The sequence below is a fragment of the Ostrea edulis genome, chromosome 2, assembly GCF_947568905.1.
Source record: "Ostrea edulis chromosome 2, xbOstEdul1.1, whole genome shotgun sequence".
NCBI classification, from domain to species: Eukaryota; Metazoa; Mollusca; class Bivalvia; order Ostreida; family Ostreidae; genus Ostrea; species Ostrea edulis.
In genome coordinates, this window is record NC_079165.1 from 101,937,803 (window position 1) to 101,945,721 (window position 7,919).

Genomic DNA, 7,919 nt, shown 5'->3' on the forward strand with positions numbered 1-7,919 from the left:
GTTAGTTTATTGCTGTAATCTAATAGTATGTGGTTTACAATGTATATAACGTTAAGCCCAGGAGCCGACTCCACGCAGCCTACATCATTTCAGCTTTACTTCTATTTCCCATAAACCTTCTAGATTTAAGCCAGGTGGGTGGGTTGAACTATTGACGGACCAGTAGCCAGGTGGGTGGGGTGAACTATTGACGAGTAAGTAGCTAGGTGGGTGGGGTCAACTATCGATTGGTCAGTAGCCAGGTGGTCGGGGTGATCTATTGACTGGTCAGTAGCCAGGTGGGTGGGGTGAACCATTGACGGGCCAGTAGCCAGCCGGGGATGCTACTAATGTGTTCACACTCCTTTTCAACAATAATATGAAATCTAAATGAAAACTTCAAATAGAATGCTTAGATTTGTTAGGTTTTATCTTCAATTTTCTTTGCGTATACGAGGATATCAACCACTGCCCCTTTTCTAACAGTAACAAGGATTTGTCTTATCTAGGACTGACAAACGAAATTTTGAATCGTAAACCATGATTTACATATATAAGTTAAAGCTATATGACCCGATGTTTTGCAACATTTCGTCCGCTTAATAAAAACCACTACTTGAATTGGCATGTATTTAATTGTAAGGATATCCGATATGTCTATATCATTACAACTGTTTTAAGCAGAATTACAATGTATTTGGTTTCAAATTTTGTTTACAAACACTTGGAGATCTGTAATGCATATTCAAGCGACAGATACATGTCCATTTCAGAAAAAAATGTAGTAGTCAGTTCGTGTGGGACATAAAAACGACGTAAGGCGACTGTTCAGTAATACTGCGTCCACACGAGCGTTGAATTAAGAAATAAATTTCATTATTGAGAATTCGTAATGAATTGCGACGCTTTACGCCAGAATATTTCACGAAGCGCCTTAGAACTTCATGAAAAGTATGCCGGTGTGAAGCGGTGCAGTTCATACCCTCATGTAAAAAATGAAACTATTTCTGTTGGAATCCCCAGCCGTTCAAATGGACGTGCTGTATTTATTAAGATTCCTAGACACAATGTTCATACCTGCATTGTATTCATGACGAAATGACTATCATTACAGCTGTTAAAGATATCAAAGGGAAACACCTTAGAAATGTTTGTTTTTAACGTCTCATCGAGGATTGTTCACTCATAATGAGAGTACGTCACCAGCTGTAGGTGAAGTACCACAAATTTAGACACATGCATAGCGTTCAGGGCGCGGTAGCAGTGAGGGTTCTTTGTTGTGCCAACGCCTGCCGCGACACGGAACCTCTGTTTTTAAGGTCATATCCAAAAGACCCGTGATTGTTACTTCTAAATGCCGAGCGTTTGGCGAAGGAGCAATCACTACCTATTTTAACATCTTAGGTTTGACGCGGCCATGACACGAGTGGGGCTCAAATTCACGACCTCGCGGTTGCGAAACAAACGCTCTACCACTGAGGTGGCAGGGGACAGTTTCTTTGGTTTTGAAACATGTGGATAGGGGGTATACACCAAAGTCAGATTATGACAGACTAATGAAAAATCATATTTCCCTTTTATGTCCATACTTGTATTTCATATTAGTGTAGTTAATAAATTATGACCCTAAATTACATGTAATCTATAAATACTGGTGCTGGTGCACAAAACATGCTCTGAGCAGGTTCCCCTTTTTTGCTTTGATTTTCCCTCATTTGGGCTAATCCGCACCACCCCCACACCATCACAGTACCAAACATGGGGATTTAGACACTGTGCACAATCAAGAACCCTATCTGCCCTTCTCAAAAATCTACCTCTCATATGGGGCCATCCACCTTCCCTCACAGCTACAGACCTTTTGCTAGACCCTGCATGTTTTCACCGGAATTTCTTCAGCAACTGACCACGTGTCTTAGTTTCGTATTTGCACCCATCTATATGCTAGGAATCATGGTGACACCTACATGTTGTATATCAACATTTTTACTAACCACTCAGCTACATTTGACATGCATCCTAAAATTATTGTATACATTTTTACACATGTAATATCACTTCAAATACGGGGTAATTCCGTTTTTTGAAAAAGTTGACCGGGCCTATAGTGCGAAACTGTCCCCTGCTACCTGAGCTACCGCGACCAAATATAAATAGGATTATAGCTAAATGGACGTAAGGACATTAACGTACGGTTGTCACACTTTCTCCGAGTGTTTATTACTATTTGTGGGTTGAGTGCCCATCTATCTTACGTGGATCGCAAGACTGCTGCACATTTTCCTGACTACTTAAACGAAAAACGTATTTTTCTTTCTGAAGGTCCAATTTTAAATGACGCGCGACCGCGGGCTGCATACAAACTTGTATACATAAAAAATAAGCAACCGTACTTACTCCTTGATTTCATTCGAACGATGTGAGTGCGTCCGTCCGGCGTCGTAAACTACCGTTGCGGCCGAACAGCATTTGGACCATCGGTTTCCTCCCAAAGACCAGTAAAAAAAAAAACCGCACGCCTGACCCTTGTTCTGTCTGTCTCTTGTGTCGAGAGCACGGCACACTTGCGCCTTTTGCGTTTCTTAAGAAATCGTCGAGTTTGTTGGACATGTTTATCATGCATCGTGCATTTTACGGGCTGTATGCTTGCTCGAAATTTCGCAAGAAGACCGTGCGGGGCCCGCGAGTTCCTTGGCGTATTTTGTCGTACAAAACCCGTGGAGTGGAAGTATGGTCGGTTGTGACTGAGACTGATCAATACTACTTCATACTGATCAATACTACTTCATACTGATCAATACTACTTCATACTGATCAATACTACTTCGCTGATCCTGTGTTCAACAGACAAACCTTGTTCAACATTTGCAATAAAAGACGCCCACTTTAGCGACATAGAAGACGCCGACACCCAGCAAGAATGAGACAATACAGTCACCAAATCACAGCACCATTACTGACGAAGGAAACAAAATAACTAAAATATACAGCAACTACAACCCAATCCAGCTACCCTTACAACCAGATAACTTCTACACAATCAGCATTTTGGCATGTAACTACATGCATGTCGAACACAACCCAGGAAGTGGCAGGCCCCGCACTTGGCAGAACACTGCGCTGCACAATGAGATCGGGTAGCCTTTTATCATGCTTAGACACAAATGACGTCAGAGATGTTTTTGACAAAGGAAACCACAGAAACAAACAACGTACGGAAATGTTTCTAAAGTTTGTATCTCTGCATTATATATAAGGAATGTCTTGTCTGGGGATCTGTACGCCTTGTTTGGTATTTTTATATCATAGCACGTTGCAGAAATGGCCGCAAAGCCCCCACATAAACGTAATTAACGCATCTCAGTACTGGACATATCTATCTGGATATTTTGTATATCTAGTTATGTACAGCTAAATGACATAATCCACGGTATAATATATTTTCAGCTGGACCCAAAGCGCCTGCGCATCATGGTGGTCAACAACATGCTTTGTCAAGACAAGATATACAAAATCTTCTGGACACAGCAAACAGACTTCGTCGGGCAGACGAAGGCAATGAGGTCTTTTGGGCTGCAATCATAAACTTGCTCCAAGTTATTCTTCAGAGACTGCATTAGGGGTACAGGTAAATGGTCATTGATGTAAAAATTAGTTATTCAATGAAAACAGGTGTTATAAAAAGGTAAATCTTATATTTTTTATTTTCAGGTATGGTTACGTATACGACTGAATTTTTCAAAACTGAGAAAAACGACACTGGACCTCTCACTACGCAGGACTTTCACTGGACTACTTACTACCCAGAACTTTCAGCAATTCTTATTTATCTAGATATGTTTTGTACAACAACAAAATAAACTTAAGATAGTGCGAATGGTGTGTGTACTAAGAACATCCCACACAAAATGCATGTATTGAGTAACAAACCTCATGATGCTCCGTGTTAAACGGTGCGAGTTTCACGTGTATCCACCCAGTCGTGACCTTATATAACCTCTTGTCATAGCTTTCCTTTTATCATCTTCACTATTAGTACAATTACATTTCTTATCATAACATTTCCTCTGATTATTTGCCCTACAATATTCTTGGAGTTTCCGCTTCATTTTGTGATCATTACGATGAAAAGAAAATTACGCAAATTGTATTCAACGTATCGAAATTAACACGCATGGATTGTTCTAAGATTGCAAAGAAAATCTTTTTATTTCATTGGCCATTTTTATTATATATTAGATAAACTTATTTTTGTAAGATGGAGTGGGAATGCCGTCATGTATTTCTTAACAATTCAATTTCGTATAATAAAGGTTAAATTTGCTGTGTAAATTCAGGTAAATGGTCTATTGATAAAGCCATGCAAATCAATGGGTAAATGGACACGAATGGGTAACAATATCAAGAAGCATGTAATAATCATTTTACTGATTTACATACACTGTAGACGTATTGCGTATTTACTGCATTACGCTTTCCTCCATTCAACTCAGCCAGCCATGTATTCAATTTATCGACCACAAATGGGAATGATAATTTCCATGGATTAGATTCAGTGATCAAATACAGAATTCGATCAATTTTACGCAGCTTCTTTGGTCCGTGTCGAACGATAAAAATGAAAAAGTGAAAATCCGTAAAATATTTATACCTTCCTTATTTCTTCTGTATATTTTAAAGAATGTTTCACAGTCTTGTTCATAATTAATTGTACAAATTACAATTTGTTTAAAAAACCAGTCTAGTCATATTACTGAGTGTAATTTCAAATTCTACAAATTGACAACTTATACACAACAAATGCATTCTACCATAATCATGCTTTGAGATATCGGGGAAGTGTTAAATACCCCATTCAACTATTGAAATCTATCTACTTGGTTTGGAGTTTTTGAAATGTAACATATTATTTTATTGGTTAATCAGCATTCTTTAAATCGTACAAAAATTCCCGCGCCATATGATAATCACGGACGACGTAGGTGTTATAATGATACCACTGTGCGTAATTTAGAGGCGGGAACGTTACAAGGAACAATAAAAACTCTCATCTGAACAAGAGTAAGACTAAACTGCACTGATTAATTGTTAGTAGAACTAATTAACTGGTAGTAGAACAAATTAACTGTTAGTAGAAATAATTAACTGTTAGCAGAATTAATTGTTAGTAGAACTAATTAACTGTTACGCTAGATAGTTTTAACAGTTCAGTCTTGACTCTCGTTCAGAATAGACGTTTTCTTTATTTAAAGATGTATCTATTAGTATATGTGTTTAAATTATTTGTGTGTGCGCGTGCGTGTGTGTATGACCAATCCATTACAGAATATTTACAAAGACACGAAAACTAAATAAACATCATTCATAAACCGTTTCGTATTTCAAATAAAAAGTATTAGTTTCGTTCCTACTATTGTTTTAAAGGAAATACCAAACTTCCCTTTCGCAAAATGTATAAATGTGTGTTGGGGACATTCATTTTATCAACTCTGCGAAATAACTAAGATTCATTACTGATAATGGAAAGGAAGAAAAGAAAACGAATATCAACTTACTTTCACTGTAAGGTACACATCCCTTGAAACCACGGTGTTTCCCTCCAAAGTTTTAAGTATACTTACTCGTGATTTTAAAGCAGCCAATTATTTCAGAGAATATCATCCAATCACATGCAGGTGTTTTTGTCATGTGATATTTCTGGTCGTGAGAGATAATTACATGTAAATGAAACATGGTATGTACCGGATTCAGTAACTTTAAATGTCTGGAGGCGTCAGAGAGGGTTATATGTGCGTGCTAAATCAATAATTGTTGCTGATTAAAGTTTTTATTGACCATAATCTCATTCTCCATTAATCACCTGTCCTCTATCAGTGTGGCAATACAGTATAGAGAAGACGTTAATTAGTATAAATTTATTAATTACAAGTACTTACAACAGAAAAATTGTATACGTACATGTTTCCGTGCGTTGAATTCAACCGCGAGAGCTAACTTTCTCAGTAATCATATTAATGTATTCATATTGTTTCATCATCTTTTTCTTATTTCATACACTAAAGTAAACACTGTTGAAATGAACATTAAAATGATCTCTTGTGGTAACACAATTGAATTACACAAAATAAGCAATGAGAGGCCGCGTGCTACCAGGGGGAAAATTTTTTTGTCCTAACCCTCTTGGACACCACAACATCTGTCTCAACTTTTGAGCTTGGTTTTATATCTTAAAGAAGACATCTTTTCCCTTATTTCCTTTAGGTAGACAAAAAATGCCACATGGTGAGACCAGTTTGATCGGCGGCGACAGAATACACTTTATCCTGCCTCTGATAAAAATCTTGGAATTTCATTGGCTGAAACCAATACTACATACAACGATGTTATATGTCTCTTACTAACCTAACATTAGTAACACAGTTAGTGAGTGACTATTCTTTTTAGAGATGTCGAGAGGCATAGCCTTCATCGACTTCTCTTCGCAAACATTCATGTTTTGATTCTGGAAAACGTGTAAATACCGGAGTCGGTGACGGTTTATGCTTTTGACCTTTATCGCTCGTCTCAACGGTTACACCATACAACATATTAGCGAGCGAAGCTCGCGTCGCGACGAGCTCGCTCCAATGATTACACATATGAGTCACATGATTTGCTCTTTACCTTTATCAAACGCATAACAATGAAAAAGTTTTTAACAAACTGTAATGCCAAAAATTAATTCATTTGTTTTCGTATGTGTACCTATGAATGATGTGATATATCATGACATCATAGTACACATATGTGGTCAGTAAACCACGTGGAAGGGGACTAGTCGCAGACAAAATTTGTTGAAATCTAATTGGTCAGATCTTGGTCACATGACGCCGTGAAAAAAAAAAACATATGCGAGAAAAATCCGAGTAATTTATTGTCGGGTTCGACTTGCAGCCATGACAAAATTGGCGAAGCGATAAGTTAATTGTATGATATAGAACCCCACACATACAGTTCTAAGTTCAGATTTATCTTCAATGACTTAGAATTACACAAAATGATGTATATTAGAATTCTTATTATACCTTAAAATTAGGCACCTGGTACCTGTAAAACCTGTTTTTGACATATGATTTATTATTTTAAAAAATGAACATTAGCGCATCGAATTTCCTAATAGATACATTGTAGAATGATATGATCATCATGAGACCTGTCACAGAATTAAATGTAAAGGAAACAATGACGATAAGGAACAATGCTCAATCTCATTCACAAAGAATACAAAATTATGAGAAGGACAAGCGCACGTATATCTAGATCAGGTAAACGGAGTAATATGTAGTCAAATGAGACTTGTGATTTTGTACTCGAAATCCAATTCTGTGGGAAAAAAATGAATTTTGTTTAACAAAAATGAGTTCAAGTTAAAATTTTTTATATCAAATCACAAAAATCAATTTTGTTATACAAAAATTTTCTTTCAGTGAACAAAAGTCACTTTTGTCATGACGAAATTCATTTTTTGTCTCACAAAACTGACTTTTGTCAGAATGTATCTCAGTTTTGTATGCAAATTAGTTTTCAGAATCCAAATAAACTGATTTGCATACAAAATCACTTGTGATTCAAAATAAATTTTGTCTACAAACCCCTGAATATACCAAAAGAGGAGTAAGCTTACCCTGTCGACCGGTCACACTCGCCGTGCGCCCTATGGCAGTCTATCTAGATAAGGTAAATGGAGTAATATGTAGTTAAATAATCATAATGCATAGAACGGCCTACCAATTGGTATTAAACACAATTCTGAAAACTAATTTGATTTTTGTGATTTGATATAAATTGTGTTAACTCGACAGAATGATAGCTTATAAATACATGTTTTGCAAGACAATCGAGAAACTGAAGTAATCTCGAAAATACATCTGGACACAACCATTCTTTGTAAGTATAACTAA

General features: G+C 37.0%; 1 long non-coding RNA gene across 1 annotated transcript; it reads left to right on the forward strand.

Moving 5' to 3' along the window:
- Positions 1–3,257: 3,257 nt before the first annotated feature.
- Positions 3,258–3,856, forward strand: LOC125680973 (uncharacterized). The gene is made up of 3 exons (XR_007372122.2): positions 3,258–3,325; positions 3,427–3,607; positions 3,691–3,856. It is a non-coding gene; the product is annotated as an uncharacterized LOC125680973 (long non-coding RNA).
- The last annotated feature ends 4,063 nt before the right edge of the window (positions 3,857–7,919 follow it).